The sequence below is a fragment of the Narcine bancroftii genome, chromosome 13 (assembly GCF_036971445.1).
Source record: "Narcine bancroftii isolate sNarBan1 chromosome 13, sNarBan1.hap1, whole genome shotgun sequence".
Classification (NCBI taxonomy): domain Eukaryota; kingdom Metazoa; phylum Chordata; class Chondrichthyes; order Torpediniformes; family Narcinidae; genus Narcine; species Narcine bancroftii.
In genome coordinates this window covers 64,450,277-64,470,078 of record NC_091481.1, presented here as the reverse complement: position 1 = coordinate 64,470,078, position 19,802 = coordinate 64,450,277, and the positions used below count along the sequence as shown (strand labels likewise).

Sequence of the window (19,802 nt, the reverse complement as noted above, 5' to 3'; positions counted from 1 at the left end):
CTTCCTCCCCCCCTCTCTCTTCCCTTCCCCCCCCTCTCTCTTCCCTTCCCCCCTCTCTCTTCCCTTCCCCCTCTCTCTCTTCCCTTCCCCCTCTCTCTCTTCCCTTCCCCCCTCTCTCTCTCTTCCCTCCCCCCTCTCTCTCTTCCCTTCCCCCCCTCTCTCTCTCTTCCCTTCCCCCCTCTCTCTCTTCCCTTCCCCCTCTCTCTCTCTTCCCTTCCCCCCTCTCTCTCTCCCCTTCCCCCCTCTCTCTCTTCCCTTCCCCCTCTCTCTTCCCTTCCCCCTCTCTCTCTCTTCCCTCCCCCCCTCTCTCTCTTCCCTTCCCCCTCTCTCTCTCTTCCCTTCCCCCCTCTCTCTCTCTTCCCTTCCCCCCTCTCTCTCTTCCCTTCCCCCTCTCTCTCTCTTCCCTTCCCCCCTCTCTCTCTCCCCTTCCCCCCTCTCTCTCTCTCTTCCCTTCCCCCCCTCTCTCTCTCCTCCCTCCCCCCCTCTCTCTCTTCCCTCCCCCCCTCTCTCTCTTCCCTTCCCCCCCCTCTCTCTCTTCCCTTCCCCCCTCTCTCTCTCTTCCCTTCCCCCCTCTCTCTCTTCCCTTCCCCCCCTCTCTCTCTTCCCTTCCCCCCTCTCTCTCTCCCCTTCCCCCCTCTCTCTCTTCCCTTCCCCCCTCTCTTTCTTCTCTTCCCTTCCCCCCTCTCTCTCTTCCCTTCCCCCCCTCTCTCTTTTCCCTTCCCCCCCCCCCCAGTCCCTATTGCTATCCCTCACCACTTCTCACCGCTCCGACCGCCCGTCAACTGAGGCGGGAAACGCCGCCGGCTCACTAATTATAGCCCAGCCACAGGACCTAAGCCGGCAGCACGAAGCGCGCCTGCACCGGCCACGTCGCCAACCCGACTTTCCAATCACAGCACAGATAAACATCATTCAAATCCAACCAATTCATTTGAAATTTCTAATTAAAAAAACCCCACATCACCACGATTCCAAGCCATTAAGTTCATCACTTATTTCCGAAGGCCCTTAAAGGAACAGTCCCGCCGAGCCGGCTGACCAATCAGCTCGGCGCATGGTCCCACCCCCTCCCACGTGGTGACGATCAGCGGCACGAGGCAGGCAAGGCCGTCCTTCACCCGCGAGGCCGCAGCGAAGGGGGAAGTAAGCTCGCATTTTTGTACATTGCTCGTGGTAGAGAGGCCCGTTTGGCCCATCTATGCTATCCCAGGGCCAATCCCATTGTGAGAAACAGAAGTACCTTCACAGAATTTGCTCGAGACAAAAATTGAAAACAAAGAACTTTTATTATACTATTACAACAATGCAAAGTTGGGTGCTTCCCCTTACCCTGGGAATACACACACATACTGAGGCTGACCCAACTTTTATACATTTCATTTCAGTACAGAGATACCTTCCCCCTAACATTCTTCTGCCTCCTGGATTGGTTTAGCATTAGGTAATTCTGCCCAGGTGGATTCTAACTTCTTATCAGTTTATGTGCCTTCCTGCAAACTTGTTAGCCAGGAAATATCATGTCTTTGTTCTTTACTCATTAGTCAATCCCCAAGACTTGCTAAAGCTATCTACTTGCTATCCTGTTTTGAAGATCCTTATTTTATTATATTTTTATAACCCTTCCTAACCCTTCCTCCCATTCCAGCATCCCTTCACCCTGATTTAATCCATAATACTTCATCCTTAATTAGCACTTGCTTGACTCCTCACATTCCAGTATCCCTTACACCATCACCCCTTTCTTCACCCCAGGGGCAATCCCATCACCCCTTTCTTCACCCCAGGGGCAATCCCATCACCCCATTCTTCACCCCAAGGGCAATCCCATCACCCCTTTCTTCACCCCAGGGGCAATCCCATCACCCTTTTCACCCCAGGGCCCTGGAAGCCCGTGCCATGCTCTCCTTGGGGTTATAGGGAGAGGTTGGATGGGCCCCCAGAGGGAGCTCAGGGTGGCCATTCCCAAAGGCAGGGCCTGGTATCTCTAGCCGCTTTCAGGTGCTCGGGCGCAGATAATGTGCCGGCAGACACGGCTGGGGGGAGTGCAGCTGGGACGTCCAGGTGCCCGTCTTTCCATCACCTGAACGTGCCAGCTGAAGGATTGCAGTGTCCGAGCAAACGCCGGCTCCTGTGGACTGTGGCCGTAAGTCCCACCGCTGCTTTCAGGTGCGGCGGGCGGGCGGGCGGGCGGTGGGGGGGATATTCTCCGAGCTGGGTTAGGTAAGTTTGGCCAGGTTCTCCGCTTTCAGGTGGCCACCCGACAGTCACATAGGGGTATAATATGCGGCTTTACATCGGGGTACCTTATAAATAAATGGATAGATAGGTAAATAAATAAATATGCAGTGTGTTTGCATTTTGGGGTTTTTTATAGTAACCTATGGCCAGGTCCCCCTTTGGAACAGCCACACTTAAAGTTTGCCAATGGCGTGTGTTAAGTGCGGCACAGAAAACAGGCCCTTTGGCCCTTCTAGTTTTTCTGCTTAGTCCCACCGATCTGCACCCAGTCTATGTTATCTGTCCAGATTTTTATTAGAAACAGAAATTGAGCCCGCCACCACCACCTCAGCCGGCAGTTAATTCCACGCTCTGAGTGAAGACGTTTCTCTCCCCCCCACCAAAAGTAAAACACAAAAGACTTGCAGACACTATGATTGAAGTAATAACACAATGATGGAGAACTGAGCAGGTCAAAGGGTGGCCATTCCAAAAGGAGGACATGGTCCTTTTGGAATGGCCACCCTAATTTTATATAGCAAAGATAAAGATACATAACCAAAAATGTTTTGGATTTGAGCCCTTCATCATTTTGTTCTGGCATCTGCATACATTTTGCTTATACCATGATGAAGGACTCAAGTCTGAAATGTTGGTTTGGTATCTTTATCTTTGCTACATAAAGTTTACTGTTTGACCTGCTGAGTTTCTCCAGTGTTGTATTTTTATGATAAGAATAATAACTTTGTTGCATTTATTCTGTCTTCACCCCTCATAAGTTTTGTTTACGCCATCAAATCTCCCCTCATTCTTCTACACTCCAAGGAATAAAGTCCTATCCTGTTTAACCTTTTCCTGTAATCCAGTTCCTGAAGTCCAGGCAACATCCTAGTAAATCTCTGCACTCTTTCAATCTTACTGATATCTTTCCTGCAGTTAGGTGACCAAAACTACACACAATACTCCAAATTTGGCTTCACCAATGTCTTGTGCAACTTTACTATAATATGCCAACTCCTACACTCAATACTTTGATTTCTGAAGGCCGATATGCCAAAATCTTTTACAATTCTGTGACTCGACTTTCAGGGAATTATGTATTTGTATTCACAGTTCCCTCTGTTACTGCACCCCTCAGTAACCTACCATTTACTGTGTATGTCCTACCTTGGTTTGTCCTCTCAAAATACAGCACCTCACACTTGCCTACATTAAATTCCATTGTCCATTTTTTGTATCATTTTTCCAGGCAGTCCAGATCCCTCACTGTCCACTACACCACTAATTTTTGTGTCAAACTTGCTGATCCAATTTACCACATTATCTTCCTGATCATTGATACCTTTTAATTTGGTTATGTATTCCATTAATATTCAAAGTCATATAGTTCAACGTAGCCATTTTATACTTTGTTTATCTTCCCTTTCTGTTTTTCCATCATTACCTTTCCTCCTTTTCCATTTCTGTTTTCTTATTTTAAACCCTTTATAAGACAACATTCCTAAAACATCAAACATTTTCCTTATTCTCCTATTTAAAACTTCTTTAGCCCCAATCTCCCCTTCCCCTCCTGTGTTGTCCTTTATCCCTTGTCGGACAACAACATCTCCCCTCTCCATTTGGGTTTGCGAATACACTCGCAAGCGTCAGCTGATTTTGCAGTGACCGCAACTCCCCCCCACCCAGCCCCCCCCAGAAAAGATTTCACTTTTCATATTTAACAAAGGTCACTCTTTTAGTTCCCTCCTTATTAATTCTTGTCTATACTATCTATATTTTCCTCTAAATACAGATACATTCACGTATGCACATTATACATATACACACTTATATTTCTTTACCCACATACATATAAATCGTGGTCATTTTTACTCTTATTACACGTCTTCATCCCTTAGTCTATTTTGTAATTGTTCTGCAAATTTTCGTGCTTCTTCTGGATCCGAGAATAGTCTGTTTTGTTGTCCTGGAATAAATATTTTCAATACAGCTGGATGCTTTAGTATAAATTTATACCCTTTCTTCCATAAAATCGCCTTTCCTGTATTGAACTCCTTTCTCTTCTTTAGGAGTTCAAAACTTATATCTGGATAAATGAAGATTTTTTGCCCTTTGTACTCCAGTGGCTTGTTGCCCTCTCTTACTTTTTCCATTGTCTTCTCCAGTACCTTTTCTCTTGTAGTATATCTTAGGAATTTTACTAAAATAGATCTTGGTTTTTGTTGTAGTTGTGGTTTAAAGGTCAATGCTCTATGTGCCCTTTCTATTTCCATTTCTTGCTGTAGTTCTGGACATCCTAGGATCCTAGGGATCCACTCTTTTATAAACTCTCTCATATTCTTGCCTTCCTCATCTTCCTTAAGGCCCACTATCTTTATGTTATTTCTTCTGTTATAATTTTCGATTATATCTATTTTCTGAGCTAACAATTCTTGTGTCTCTTTAACTTTTTTATTAGATTCCTCTAATTTCTTTTTTAAGTCCTCCACCTCCATTTCTACTGCTGCTTCTCGTTCCTGCACCTTGTCCATTCTTTTTCCCATTTCTGATAAGGTCATATCTATTTTATTCATTTTCTCTTCTGTGTTGTTTATTCTTCTTCTTAAATCATCAAATTCCTGTGTTTGCCATTCTTTAAATGACTCCATGTATCCTTTAATAAGAGAAAGTAAATCCTTTATCTTGCCTTTCCCTTCTTCTTCTATCTCACTGTACTCTTCCTCTTCTTCTTCCTCTGGGTTGGCCACCTGCTGCTTCTTTGTTGCCCTTCTCTTCTTTCTTGTTTCCATTGTCTTCTGTGTTCTCCTCTTGCTGCAGGTGTTCTGCAGCTGTCGTTGCCGGCTGTGGAGATCGACTCCCCAGCTGGTCACCCCCTCCCGTCGGTGTGTTTTTTTTCATGCGCGGTTGCGCACTTTTACTCGGCTCAGTGAGCCATTTTTGTAGTCCGATTTCTACCGACCTGAGGGAGCGGGTTTCTCTCTCCACCGCGGGCCTCTTCGGACAGGTAAGGCCTTCTCCTTCATCTTCCGTTGTCTTCTCTTCCTCTCTTCTTACCATTGGTTTCGACTTTTCTTTTTTCATCGCCATCTTCTTTGCACCTTTATACTCACTTTTCTTTAACTTTTATTTCTGTGCCTTTGTGTTTTCCTTTGTTTTTTCCAACTTTTCTGGAGAGGGCTGGAGTTCACCGTCCGGCCACTACTCCATCACGTGACTCCCCTCCTGATCATTGATACCTGAAGTGTGAGAGACAACCTCTTCCATTTTAGAACAAGCTGCCAGAGGCAACTATAAAAGTGGTATAATTTTGACATTGAAAGGAAGAGCATAGAATGATCCAAACAATTGGGACCAGCCCAGAATGCCAAGAACCAGCATGGATGATTTACAGTAGCCAATAATCCTATCAACCAGTGTAAATTAAAAAGAGAAAATTACTATCTGCCACAGACTGCTTTATTCAGCTTCCTGGGAGCCATTTACAGTGCCCCTCAGCACCTCCCCATTTGTGAAGAGAAAACCTGCCAAAAAGTCCCATTCCAACACTTGCATATCCTGGAGGATTGCCACCCATATTGTGTTTGCAAATTCTTCCTGTGACAGCCTCAGTTTTCCCCACCATGTGGGCTGGTTGGTTAATTGGCCAAAGATATTCTTCGAGTAGATGTGAGTAGAAAAATCAGAGGTGGTGATGGGAGGAGTTGATGAGGCTGTGAGAAGCAAACATGGATTTGAGTAAACAGGTGCTCAATGGTCACCCTCATCATGATGGGCCAAAGGGCTTGAGATTCTATCCACGACTCTGTGACTCTTTCTGATCAACATCAGCCAGAAGCCACTTGCACAGACTTTGATCAAAGCCTTACTGGGCCTGGTTCTGACACTCCCAGGAATTAAATAACCTTTCAACATGCCAGCATCAGGGCTCACAAAAGACTGATACATCTCTAACACTTTCCCTTTAATTAAGAGGTATGAACCTTGATGATCTTAATCTCATGAATCTCCATCTGCATGAACACACGGAGAAAATTATCAAAGACATCTTTCCTCACAGGGGTGCATCATTGCCTCCATCAATAAGAAAAACTTAACTACAAATCACCAGAGAAACTATTTTTCTTGCTCTGTTTATTCATTTACAAAACTTTACCCATCTTAGACATAAACACTGCAACTTAGTACAGGCCCTTCAGCCCTCAATGTTGTGCTGACTTGTATATTCCTACCAATAAACAACTAAACCCTTCCTACCCCATAACCCTCTATTTTCCTTTCATCCACGTGCGTGTCTGAAAGTCTCCTAAATGTTCCTTTTGTCCCAACCTCACAACTCTCTGTAAAAAAAAAACCTCTGATGACTCCCCTAAACCTCCCTCCTTTCACAGTGTCCAGATGTCCTCTTATGTTTGCTACTCCTGCCCTGGGAAAAAGGCGCTGGCTGTCTACCTTTATCTGTGCCTCTCAGAATCTTGTAGACCACTATTAAGTCACCTCTCATCCTTCTTTGTCCCAGCTCTGCTAACCTTACCTCATAAAACTTATTTTCCAATCCAGGCAACATTCTGGTAAATCTCTGCACCCTTTCTATTAGCTTACACATCCTTCCTATAATAAGATGACCACAACTGAACACAATATTCTTAGTGTAGTCTCATCAGAGATCTGTAGGGCTGCAACATAACCTCTCGACTCAATCCTCCATCTAATGAAGGCAAACATCCCATAGGCCTTCGTATCAAGATCATTGATACAACTATCAAGATCCTGGAACATAGAACAAAGATCATTGCAGCAACAGGCCCTTTGGCCCACGATGTCTGTGCTGAACATAATCCCAAATCAAACTCAATCTCTTCTGCCAGCACATATTCGTCCATTATGGGTTTATCTAGAAGCCTCTTTATGCTACTAATTGTATAAGAGATTATTGTCATATACATATGTGCAATATATAGATGTACTGAAATTCTGACCAGCTACAGCCAAACAGGTACGAACGATATACCCAATTACAACAGTACACATTAAGTTACCGTAATATACCAAAGTTGAAAAAGAAATAATAACAATTAAAGAGTTAAACAGTTGCAGTTAGTGCAAAAAAAAAGAAAGTGACATTCCAATAGTGCAGAGGTCCTGGAGTAGTTTATGACCAGAATAGTACAGGAAGGTTCAAGATCCTGATAGCTGTTGAATAAAAACTGTTTTTGAACCTAGAGGTGTTGGACATCAGGCTTCTGTATCTTCTGCCCAAAGGTAGCAGTGAGAAGAGGTTGTGGCCAGGGTGATAGGGATCCTTCATGATGTTGGCTGCCTTCTTGAGGCAGCGCCTTGCCTGGAACTCTTCAGTGGATGAGGTCAGTGGCTGCGATAGAGTTCGCTGGGTATACCATAATTATACTTGCTTCCAGCAATGCTCCTAGCAGCCTGTTCCAAGCATCTACCGCTGTTTGTGTAAAAAAAAACTTGCCTTACCCTTCTCCCTTAAACTTCCCTGCTTTCACCTTAAATGCATGACTGAAGTTCTAAACAAGATTGTAGTTGCCTTCTGGCCTAGACTCTCAATAGATCTCTACCTGGCCATAGCCTCCAAGTTTCACACTGGATTTATTCTATTACCCTTTTGCCACGAAGGTAAAGACACTCAAGAGTACAGCCCCAACAACTCCTACTCTAAGCACTTTTATTATGCAAAAGGTTCATCCTAAAATATTTCCAGGGCAGGTGGCCAAAGACGATCAAGGGAGGCATCATTTAAGGAGTATTTTGTTATATTTTATATTGTATATAGATAGGTTTTAAAGGAGATAAATTGTGGCAGGTTTTTTAGTGTAGGTCTGCTCAAGCCAAACAGTCCAGGCTCTGAGTGCCTTTGCAAAAACTTTGAAGAGTGCCCATAAGGACTTCACAAGTAGGTGTTAATTGGACATGCTGGATTATTGTTTTGGAAATCAATAGATGAACAGGCTCAGAAGATTGGGTCTGGTGCCGCAGTCTATCTGAGTGCAGTTGGCTGTGCTAAGAGGGACTCTCTGAGTGAGAGAGAGAGAGAATTCAGATCTACACTTCTACAGTTCAGTAGAAGCACCTGGGACTGGAAAATGACAAGCTGGCAAGCTTGTGGAAAAAACCCCATTTTGAAGACAGGTTGTGAGTTCTTAGTTCAGCCTGTTCAAAGCCCTTGTTCTCCATACAAGAGGAGATGGCTGGGTGTATAATGTTTCACCTAAGATAAGGGAAACAGGAAAAGAATGCTATATGACTTGATGGTGCAAGTTACTTCAGCAAGACACTGAAGTGACTGATCGGAAGGAATCAGTTTGTGTTCAACAGCTTGTGGAAAACCCAATTTGGAAGACGAGTTGTGACTGCTTAGTTCAGCCTGGTCAAAGCTCTTGTGGTTCATGCAAGAGGAGAGGACTGGCTGCCTAATGTTTCACTTGAAATAAGAGACACAAAAAGGAACTCTGTGGTGACCTGAAAGAAAGAGGTTACCAGCTGGAGAATCCTGAGGGGACAAGTTTCTTCGGCAAGACACTGAAGTGGTTGATTAAAAAGGAATCAGTTGTGGGAGTCTAGAATACAACAAAGCTCTCTCTGAAAACTGACAAGAATCTTCCTGAGCGGTGACCATTTACCTTTCAAGCACCAAAGCCTGGTGAACTTTATAAATGTTAAATTCTGTGCACAGTATAAGAATTCCTGTAACCAGTAAACTTGGTCTGTGAATCAAAGAACTTTTCTGAACTTAACACACACATTACATAAATGTGCGCTTAGAATTAGAAGGGGGGTTAAGTGAAGTTAATAGTGATAAGTTAAAGTTTGATCCTGTTTTCATGTTTAAAGATAATTAAAAGCAACTTTTGTTTAAGTAACCATTTGTCTTGGTGAATATCTATTGCTGCTGGGTTTTGGGGTCCTCTGGGCAAGAAGGAATAGTGTGGCATGGAGGTGGTTCAGAGAGGAAATTCCATGGCTTTGGAGTTTGAAAGCAAGCCATCAGTGGTGGAGTGACTGAATCTGTGATCGGGGTGTGCATTGGGGGGGGGGGGGGGATGAAAATCAAGTTCAAGTTTATTATCATCTGGTGTACACATACAACTAGTCAAAACAGCATTTCTCCAGACCATGATGCACACACATATGAACACAATCCTAACTAAGCATGTAATAATTTGCATATATAAGATAGAATTTTAAATAAATACATTTAAATATTTTGGGATGATGGTTACGGGATACTGTTCATCAATATCAGTCTGAGGGGAGAAGCTATTTCCTAGCCTGGCAGTTCTGATTTTGATGTTCATGCACCTCCTTCCTGATGGTTGGGTCAAAGCTTCCATGCACTAGATGGAAAGGATCCTCAATAACTTTTTTGAGCCTTATTTAGGCAAACCTCCTGGTGAATGTTGACAATGGAGGAAAGGAGTGATCTTTTTGGCCGTTTTGATGATCCTCCATATTTAATTCCGGTATGATGCAGCTACTGTCCCACGTGATGATACAGCCAGTCAGGACACTCTCAGTTGTGCTGTAAAATGCTTTTGAGATGGGGAGCTGTTAGCCCTTGTCCTCCTCAAACCCCTTAGGAAGAGTTGCCAGGACCAGCAGGGGGCAGTGTACCCTTGGTAATTATCGAGCACTTTCCAGAGATGTGCCGATATACCGTATACTTGTGGAAAGTAAAATTTAAATTACATTGATACTACTTTTGAGAGACTGAAATTCACCACTAGAATTCAAAATATCATCAGTAGCAGGTCCAAATGATCTCTAAACAAATAATGAACAAAAATACAATGAATTAAAGTAATAATACAGAGTTTTCGCCTCAAAACACATGTCCTATCATGGGGTAGGTCAGGACTGCAGTAAGGGAAAGAGTCCAATGGGCAGGTTAGAATCCACAACTGAGATGTCAAGAGCTCTGACCTGCGGGCAGCCGGGGCCGAAGTGAGCAACTAGGGTCAACTTTTACACGAGATGTATGGAAAATTCCATATATTTTGGCAAAAATAGGGGTCGACTTTTCCATGAGTGTATACGGTACGTAATACTTCCCTCAAAGAAAGTCAACTTTCTGATTGAAAAAAAAAGTCAACTTTAAATTCCTTGCATTGATCTGTGGCAATTTCTGGCAGTTGATATCGTTACCCACACTGCTTCAACAGGTGGGGTGCAATCCTAGCCTCTGGTGCTCTCGGCATGAAGTTTGCACGTTCTCCCTGTGACCTCGTGTGTTACTTCCGCGTACTCTGGTTTCCCACATATCTCAGGGATGTGTAGGTTGCTGGGTGACTAACCCTGGGAGTGCAGATGTGTGGTGGAGTCAGCAAAGAGTTGATGGGTAAAAGTGGAGAGAATCAACCGAGAATGTAGGACAACTGCAAATGGATGCCAGGACAGTGAACGGAAATGACTATTTCTGGGTGATTCTTCAGCCAAGCAGACAAAGAGGGCACAGTGAGTGTATGAGGCCGTCACTGTGTAGGTCAGGACTGTGATAAGTATCTGCGACATCGTAGGCATCGGTTGTTCCAATTGGCAGGTGGGCAGGGCTGAGACGTGAATTTGCAACTGAGCCATCGGGAGATCCGTTGGTCGGGCGGCCAGAGTGAGAGTCTGTGATCAAGGATCTGGAAACAAGATTTTCAAAATAGAGGCATTGCTTAGTGATTGGTGGTTACTTCGACTTGCTGGAGGCATTGCCGTCTTGGCACGAAAATCAACATAACCAATCTGGAACAAAAACATAAAATGGAAATTCTCAGATGGTCAGGCAGCGTATGTGGAGAGAGAACCAGAGTTAATGTTTCAGGCTGAAGACCCTCCTAAGCAATTACACAACAGTTGTCGGCCTCGTCAGCAACAACGATGAGTCTCACGACTGAGAAGAGGTGGAAAATCTCGTGATATGGTGCGAGAGGAAGAACCTGAATCTCAATGTGGACAAGTCGAAGGAAATGATCGTGGACTTCAGGAGGACCAATAATGACCAACTACACATTAATATTGGAGAGAGTAGCAAGCTCCAAGTTCATCAGAGTCCACTTAACAAGTGACCTCCTCACTTGTCAGGATGGAGCAGCAGAAGGCGAAGGTGGGAAGGCTACCAGCCACCATCTTGTCAGCTCTCTTGAGAGCATCCTGGTTGCTGTAGAGAAATTAATCAGTGGGCCAAGAGAACAGCAGAGAGGATCACTGGGGACTCCCTCCATCCCATCGACATGATCTACTGCGATCGTCATCTGAAATGGGGACAAAATTGTTGAGGACCCCTTCTACCCCACACACAGCATCTCTCAGCTACTCCCATTGGGAAAGAGATACAGGCAGCACCAACAGGCTGAGAAACAGCTTCTTCCCATGGATAGTGAGATTGCTAAATGACTTTATTTCCAGCATCTGATTTTGATTTTCATGAAGTTGACATTGTTCTGCCTAATGATTTAAGTTCATAGATAATCTACAAAGTAGCTTTACCCAACCAAAACTCTGATATGCACCAATGTATTAATCGGTGCCTTTGTGCATTCTTGGAGGAATTTCTTTAATCTGACGAATGAAATGTGAAATTTCACACCACTCCCAGCTGTCTCAGTCAGTGGTCACTATGCTGTACTTCTCATGATAAGCAGCACTCTGAACAGAGACTGCATTCCAACTCTGCACCATGCAAGATTGCAGAGACACCGCCTGCAGCCGCCAGGAATTCCTTCCTACAGACTGAGAAGCAACGATAGCATGTGCGACAGGGAGGATGGGACCAACACATGGTTAAAGAAGCCGAAGTAGAACACCGTGGATGAAGTAAAAACACAACGCTGGAGAAAGTCAGCAGGTCAAGCAGTGTCCTTTTTATGGCAAAGGTAAAAATACAGAACCGGCATTTCAAGGTATGGAAAAATGTTGGCAGGTGTCCGAACGAAAGAGGAGTGGGGAGGTATGGTTACAAAGGCAGGAGGTGATAGGTGGAAAAGGGAAGGAGGGAGAGGACAGCAGTGATCAAGGGGAGGAGGGATGGCGAGGTGAATAGAGGGGGAAGGGAGAGAGGAAAACTGGAAATGGGAGCGGAGAGGAGAGCAGGTGAGCAGAAACCAAAAAAGTCAATGTTCATGCCATCTGGCTGGAGAGTGCCCACATGGAAAATCAGGTGTTGTTACTCCAATTTGGGGATTGTCTTGGTGGGATAGTACTGAGTATGGGAGAGTGACACAGAATTGAAATGGTGGCTAATGGGAGATCTCTGTCACTGATGCAGACAGAGCGAAGGTGCTCAGCAAAGCGATGTAATCTGTGCCCAGTCTCTCTGACGTAGATTAGACTGTGGTTAAAGAAGCAACCATGTTCTGAGAGGGAGAGGGGAGGTTGAGGGGTTGGGGAAGAAAGAAAGAGAGAGAGGTGGGGGAGAGAGTTAGAGGGATATAAGAATGTAAGAAACAGGAGTCGGCCATCTAGTCCATTGAGCTTGCTCCACTATTCAATAAAATCATGGCTGACACAACTCCACTTATTCGTTTGCCCCCACAACCCTTAATTCCTCTACTATTGAAAAATCAGTTTCTGTCTGAAATACGTTCAGTGAGCAGCCTCAAATACTTCCTTGGGCAGAGAATACCTCTCGGGGAGAATCAGTTACTCCCCATCTCTGTCTTATATCTTCTGGTGTCCTCTAGTTCTTGTCTCATCTACAAGCGGAAGCACCTTCCCTTCTATCTCATGAACCTACAGTGCCCTCCATAATATTTGGGACAAAGATAGATTTAATTGCTTAGGAGGGTCTGCAGCCTGAAACGTTAACTCTGGTTCTCTCTCCACATATGCTGCCTGACCATCTGAGAGTTTCCATGTTATGTTTTTGTTCCAGATTGGGGACTCCCTCCATAATATTTGGAATCAAATAATTCACTTGATTAAATTACACATTCCAGATTTTATTAAAGGGTATTTGTGTACATTTTGGTTTGACCATGTAGAAATTATGGCACTAATCACGTGGATTGTTTGATTACAGATTTAAAACTTTTAAAAATGTTTCTTTGTCCAAATGTTATGGAGGACACAGCAGAAACACAAACCTTGATGATTTCACAACCCTCCTAAACCTTGATGGAATGGTTTTGAAGTACTCTAGCATTTCCTGGGGCCACAAAGCTTGAGAGATCAATACAAGTCATCCTTTCTTTCTTTGGAGATATCAGGAAGTGAGAGACAAGATTTCCTCTTTGTTTCCACATGCTTAAAATAGCCTGGTACTGGATAATTGGGCAGTTCATACATGCAGCTCACAGTCTCCTGACAAGTTTTCTGCGCTCCTCATTATGTAAGAAATTCCATCAATTAAGTCTGTCCTGAACAGTGGATGAACTACTGCTGGATCCAAGCTGGATGTGAACAAAGACATGTTTGTGAGAATATTTCCTGTGGAGTGAAGCACTGACAGAAATGGTTCAGCTTCATTGTCAAAGCTTGCTGCAAGAACTCTTTAAATTCTGCTGATACAAATTGTGGGCCATTGTCAGAAAATATTGAACTGCACGTTTCACAAACATTTCTATGACAGATTCCACCTGCATTGAATTCGCCCATCGTTATTGAATGAAGATCTACCGGGACCAATGCCTGAAGAGGGCACACAAAATCAGTGAACTGGTGTGGACTCGAAAGGCCAACATGGCCTGTTTCCGCTCCGTAAATGGTTATATGGTTATATGGTTAAGACACACGCTGACATTTCTGCCGAACTAGGAGAGGGACGAGGTGGATAGACCAGGCAGAAGTGGACTGATCAGCAATCAAGGCAACATCCATGGAGAGAAATGGATGGTCAACGTTTTGGGTCAGGACCCTTTACAAAGTTGGAAAATTAAGGAATATGGGGGAAAAAAAGGTGGGAGATGAGCCTATCATCAGATCAGCCACGATCTCATTTAATAGTAGAGCAGGCTGGGCGGGCCGCATGGCCCACTCTTGCTCCTATTTATTATGTTCTTTATCAAGGCCAAAATGGGAAAAGATAGCAAGTGAAGGGGTGGTGGTGTGGCATTGTTTAATGTGTCTGCAGCCTAAGTCTCAGCTGGGGTTTTGTGAATTAGATTGTTACACATATAATTTTAACCTTGCTTGTAACCTAAATATTATAACATTGATTGTAACACAAACATTATTAATCAGATTGTAGAACAAGTATTATGAATTAGATTGTAGACCATATGTTAACTTGGGAATTTACTAATGTACGGGGGGTTAGCTAGTTTTTTGCTTGGGGGCAATGGGATCGGGGTGACGGATGGGGGGTGTACGCAAAGGAGGGTTGGGGGAGCCCTCGCCCACCAGCCGAACTGCCCTGTGAACAGAACCCGTATAGAGCTTGGCAATAATAGGCGAACTAATGTAACGCGGTGGTAGCATAGTCAGGGCGAGATTGTCCTCTAAAGAGGACAAAGGAGGGATTGTAAGGTAAAACATCATGAGATGGGAATGTGTAGGGAGTTACCCTGTACAAGGCTGTAACAAGAAGGGGAGGTGTCCTTGTACTCCTGTTAGGTAAAACATCATGAGATGGGAATGTACAGGGCTGTAACAAGATGTGAATGCATCCTTGTACTTACAAGATAAGAGAGACATTGATGGATTGAGAGGCAGGAAGCTAGCAGGGAAAGGATAGCAACAGTTTTAGTCATTGGACAAGTAATGATATGATGATGTTCTAAGCACATATCCAAGGGTATAAAAAAATCACCATTTTGCTGATAACGGCAGAATGCATTCTCCGACTAACATGGTTGGTCGCAAGTGTTACAATCCGGTAATAAAGAACAAAGAACCCTGATTTCGACTCAGCCTGGTGTTTGTCTCACTCATTCATGAACAAAGCAGACCTAACAGTTTCTAGAAGCTGAGACTCAAGCGTAAATGGAAGAGTACATCCAGTCACGTGCAAGGACCAAAGGACCCCAACCCAAGGGGCTTTAAGTACATTATGAACTAATTGGGACCTTTAAAATAATTTTACTGATTTAATAATTACTTTCAAATTCTGACATTTCTATGGTGAATTCTAAATCCAGAGTTTCATAGATAAATCACAAAATTCTGTAGGCACCGTGGTTGAAGTAAAAACACAAAATGCCGGAGAAACTCAGCAGGTCAAACAGGGTCCTTTATGTAGCGAAGATAAAGATACAGAACCGACGTTTCGGGCTTGAGCCCTTCATCAAAGTATGAGAAAATGCCGGCAGGGGTCCGAACAAAAAGAGTTGGGGGAGGGTGTGGCAAAGGCAGGAGATTATAGGTGGAGAAAGGAGGGAGGGGACAGCAGTGATGAGGGAGGGATGGGTGGGTGAAAGAACTGGAAGGACAGGAGGGGAAAGAAACGGCAAGCAGATTTAAAGCAGAAAAGTCAATGTTAATGCCATCTGGCTGGAGAGTGCCCAGACGGAAGATTAGATGTTGTTTCTCCAATCTGCGGGTGGTCTGGGTGGGATAGTACACACGGACATGGACAGACCTGTGAGCATAGGAGTGTGACTCAGAATTGAAATAGTTGGCTGCTGAGAGGTCACTGTGGTTGTGAATGGAGAGGAAATGCTGAGCGAACCAATCTCCCAGTCTGGCAACAGGCCTCTCCGCTGTAGGGAATGCCACAAAGGGTGCACCGAATACAGTAAATAAATTCTCTGGATGTACAAGTGAAATGTTGCTTCACTTGAATGGCTGGTTTGGGGCCCAGGACCGTGGTGAGGGAGGAGGTGTGGGCGCAAATGTTGCACCTCCTGCAGGCACATGGGAAGGTGCCAAAGGTGCGATGAGTGGAGAGGGAATCACGGAGAGAGCGGTCCCTGCGGAAGGCCGAAAGGGGAGGAGAAGGAAAAATGTGTAGTGGTGGGATCCTGTAGTAAGTGCCAGAAATTCCGGTGGATAAAATGTTGGATGTGGAGACTGGTGGGATGATAGGTGAGGATGAAGGTGATTCTATGCTTGTTGCATCTGGGGGAAGAGGGGGCCAGAGCAGATGCACGAGAAATGGAGGAGATGCGGATGAGGGCTAAGTTGATAGTTTGTGGAAAAAGGCAGACATTTCAGAAGATCTGGACTGGAAGACTTCAACTTGGAAACAGATGCTGCAGAGGTGAAGAAATTGTGAGAAGGGGATGGAATCTTTGCAGGGAACAGTGCGTGAGGAAGTGTAGTCCAGGTTGTTGTGGGAGTTGGAAGATTTGTAGTATATGTCGGTGGAAAGCTGGTCTCCCGAGATGGAGACAGAGAGATCCAGTAAAGAGAGAATGTTATCAGAGATGGACCAGGTGGGTTGTTTGAGTTTGAGATCAGGGTGGAAGTTGGATGCAAAGTGGATGAAGTTGACAAGCTCCTCGTGCGTGCATGAGGCAGCCCCGATGTAGTCGCCAGTATACCGGAGGAAGAGTTGAGGGGTCTTGCCTGTGTAGATTAGCAGCATGGTTTGCTCCACAAAGCCCACAAACAGGCAGTTTCATAGACTCATGAAACTGTCTATGAAACATGTTGATTACAATGTGTACCCACATTAGGCCCATATCCCTCTCCTCCTCTCCCATCCTGTATCTGTCTCCAACACATCCCCTGGCAGATATTCACTACACTTTGTTCGAAAAAAACTTACCCTGTCACTTAAAATCTCTGCGCTCTCATTCTAGAGACTCCTGTCTTGGGAAACAGATTCTGACTATATATCCTTTCAATATCAATGCCCTCCAGGGTTTTATACATTTTATAAGGGCACCTCTCAGTCTCCTCTGCTCCAGTAAGAATAAACCCAGATTTTCTATTTTAGGCAACATCCTGGTGACTCTTCTCCATTGCCACCACATCTCTGGTGTCACGTGGAAATCAGAACTGGATGCAATACTCCCAAGTGCCATTTAACCAAGATTTTGGACAACTGCTTCCCAAAATCATTTGTCAAGTTTATTGTTAGCTGATCGCACAAGTATAACCTGACAAAATAGTATTCTCTGTTCCTCGCTACAAAACAAACAGACACACAACCAGATTTAACACATATACAGACAAACAATTCATATGCAGGACAAGTATTCATATGTGCAAATCAATAAATTTTTTTTAAAATTGTTTAATGAATACAAAACTCTCAGATGGTTAGTGTGAGCAGTTCCTTTGGTCATTCAGCATTCTCACTGCCTGTGGGAAGAAGCTGTTTCTCAGCCTGGGTGATGTTGGCTCTGATCCTCCTGTAGGTCTTTCCTGATGGCAACAACTGAAAGGTGTATGCAGGGCGGAAGGGGTCCTCAATTATTTTGCACACTCTCTTCAGACAGCGATCACAGTAGATCACATTGGTGTGGACTCCAGTGATTCTCTCGCCATTCTTATTGTCCTGTGGATTAACCTCCAATCCATTCCTCTGCAGCAACCATAACCACACATGATGCAGCCCCAGCCAGGATGCTCTTGCTCGAGTTCCAGTGGAAGGCTGATATTAATGGTGGCCGGTAGCCTCAACTTTGATGGTCTCACCAGAGAACTCTGTGAAGTGATCGTTGCTCTACCGTACTACCTGAATTTATTGCAATTGCCTGTGTTGCTGACAATTGAACTGGCCGACAGAGGGAGCACTGAGGTTCTTTTCAATGGACCAACTTCATGGCATAGCAGAGGGTAATGGATAAATTGCAATGTTCCTGCCTATTCACTTGCAAATGAAACAAAATCTGTGACGCCTCAAATCAGTGAGATTACGGTGTGAAAGGTGAAAACTGAAAGGAGGAAGGGTGCAGGCGAAGCTTTAATCCATGCTAGGAGACTGGGCAAACCAGCAGATCTTCCTGACTGGTGCACATGCAATGGGGCTATAAACAGTTAACACAAAGTACAGTAACAGAATGTACAGACAAGCATGGACATTGTGAATTTGCAAAGATGTTGCTTTGTATATATTTTTATTGTGTATGTCTGTTTTGAAATTTTTAAAAATTGGATATTATTCTGAATTAATACATCAGCGTGCTTTTAAATCATCTTTTTAGGTGTTAAACAACAGAACAATCCATTTTTGCAGTGAATCATCAAGTTTCACAGGAGGACAGGAAGCAATATGGTAAGTCTATGGGAGAGTGGAAACCGGGGCCCGGTGTGTGGAGGGGAGATAGTTAATTGCCCACAGTAAATTGCCCCATTTGTGGGTGAGGAGTAGAATCGGGGGGAGGGGGGGGGAGAGTTGCTGGGAGTGTGGGGAGAATAAACTGGGTTAGGAGAGGAAAAGAGGGGTTGATGGCTGGTATGAACTTGATGGGCCAAAGGGCCTGTTTACGATTGTATCTCTGGGATTTTCAGAGAGTAACCCAATGTTTTAAAGGTATGAAAGAGATGGGATGTTTGGGAGAGACTTCAGTGTATGAAACTGGTGTTTAGAATGAAGCATTGAAAGGGTGCTATACCTGCAGAATGTGCAGTGGCTTCAGAAAGGGGCAAGGAAATTGTTTCTGTCTGCATTTCCTTTCAAATAAAATCACCTCAGCACAGCCTTGTATGTGGCCTCCCTCTCGACTCCAGAATCTCTCACACACCCCTGACGTTCCATTTTCCAGTGATTCCAGCCTGCACATGCTCAGTGCGGGAGAGTGACACTCCTCTGCATTCTCTGGGAGGAACAACAGTGAGAGTGAGAGAGAAAGAACAGCAGGACTTGCACAACCAAGCAGTGAGGTGGTCTGGTCTTCAGAAGTTTACAGGGGTTTTGAAGCTTCTTCCTACTCACCTTACCCTCAAAGGTTGGTCCTGTCTATCAGCTTCAAGACACCTGAGATTCCTTCACTGGTCTGGAGGGAGTTGGCAAAGGATCAAGGTGAGCCTTGGGCAACATTTATGTGTGTATTCGCAGGAACCTTTGATAAATATTCATTACTTTGGCAATCAAGAAACGGTTTGAGCAACTCTTCAAAAAAAAACCGTATCCGAATGCAAGGGAATATATCGGTGAGCGTATGTGGGAGGATGTATGTTGCTGAGTGTGTAAATGTCTGTCTCTGAGTGAGGGAATGTGTGTGTTGGTGAGGGAAAATGGTGCGAGTGCGTTTGTGTTTGAGTGAAAGTGTGAGTAAGTGTATTTGTGTAAATGTTAAACTGTGTGTATTTGCATGAGTGTGAAACTGAGTGTATTTGTGTGAGTATATAACAGTGTATGAGTGTGTGTGTGTGTGCATTTTTCTGAGCCTTTCAGTGTGAGGTGGTATCTGTGTATATGAGGGAGTGTGAGTTTGTGCGCATGGAGGAATATGTTGATGTGTGCCTGAGCTATGTGTGTGTATGCCTGAATGTGGATATATCTGGTTAGCTCGCCACACAGTTAAAAATAAATCCATTTTATCTGTGACTGCATTGAGCAGAAGGCACTGGCAACAACTCCTCAAATCCTTTTGCTCATTTTACACAGCTATCAGTTTACAGCCCTTTGTCGAGAGTTTACAGGCTGGAGACCAGCCAGGGTCTGGAGGGAAAACTTTACTTTTTCCTCAGGAATTGTGAAGCATATTATAAATCCTGGAACAGCTTTGGCAGTGAGTGATGTTGCTGTGTTG

General features: G+C 44.4%; 1 protein-coding gene and 1 long non-coding RNA gene across 6 annotated transcripts in view; one reads left to right on the top strand and one right to left on the bottom strand.

Moving 5' to 3' along the window:
- The window catches only part of LOC138747906 (uncharacterized), a 12,361-nt gene extending 11,344 nt beyond the window's left edge, over positions 1-1,017 (bottom strand). Inside the window, exon 1 of one of the 4 annotated variants that reach the window (XR_011347720.1) lies at positions 965-1,017. This is a non-coding gene — a long non-coding RNA (uncharacterized lncRNA). Of the gene's footprint in view, positions 1-753; positions 806-959 lie in introns of those variants that run through there. The other 3 variants (XR_011347719.1, XR_011347718.1, XR_011347717.1) reach the window with 3 other exon arrangements.
- A 59-nt stretch (positions 1,018-1,076) lies between these two features.
- Positions 1,077-19,802, top strand: part of LOC138748526 (protein kinase C and casein kinase substrate in neurons protein 1) — a 70,871-nt gene continuing 52,145 nt past the window's right edge. Inside the window, exons 1-3 of one of the 2 annotated variants that reach the window (XM_069908882.1) lie at positions 1,077-1,143; positions 18,252-18,322; positions 18,813-19,069. The gene's annotated coding sequence lies outside the window, so the exon portion shown is untranslated. Of the gene's footprint in view, positions 1,144-11,889; positions 12,096-18,251; positions 18,323-18,812; positions 19,070-19,802 lie in introns of those variants that run through there. The other variant, XM_069908883.1, reaches the window with a different exon arrangement.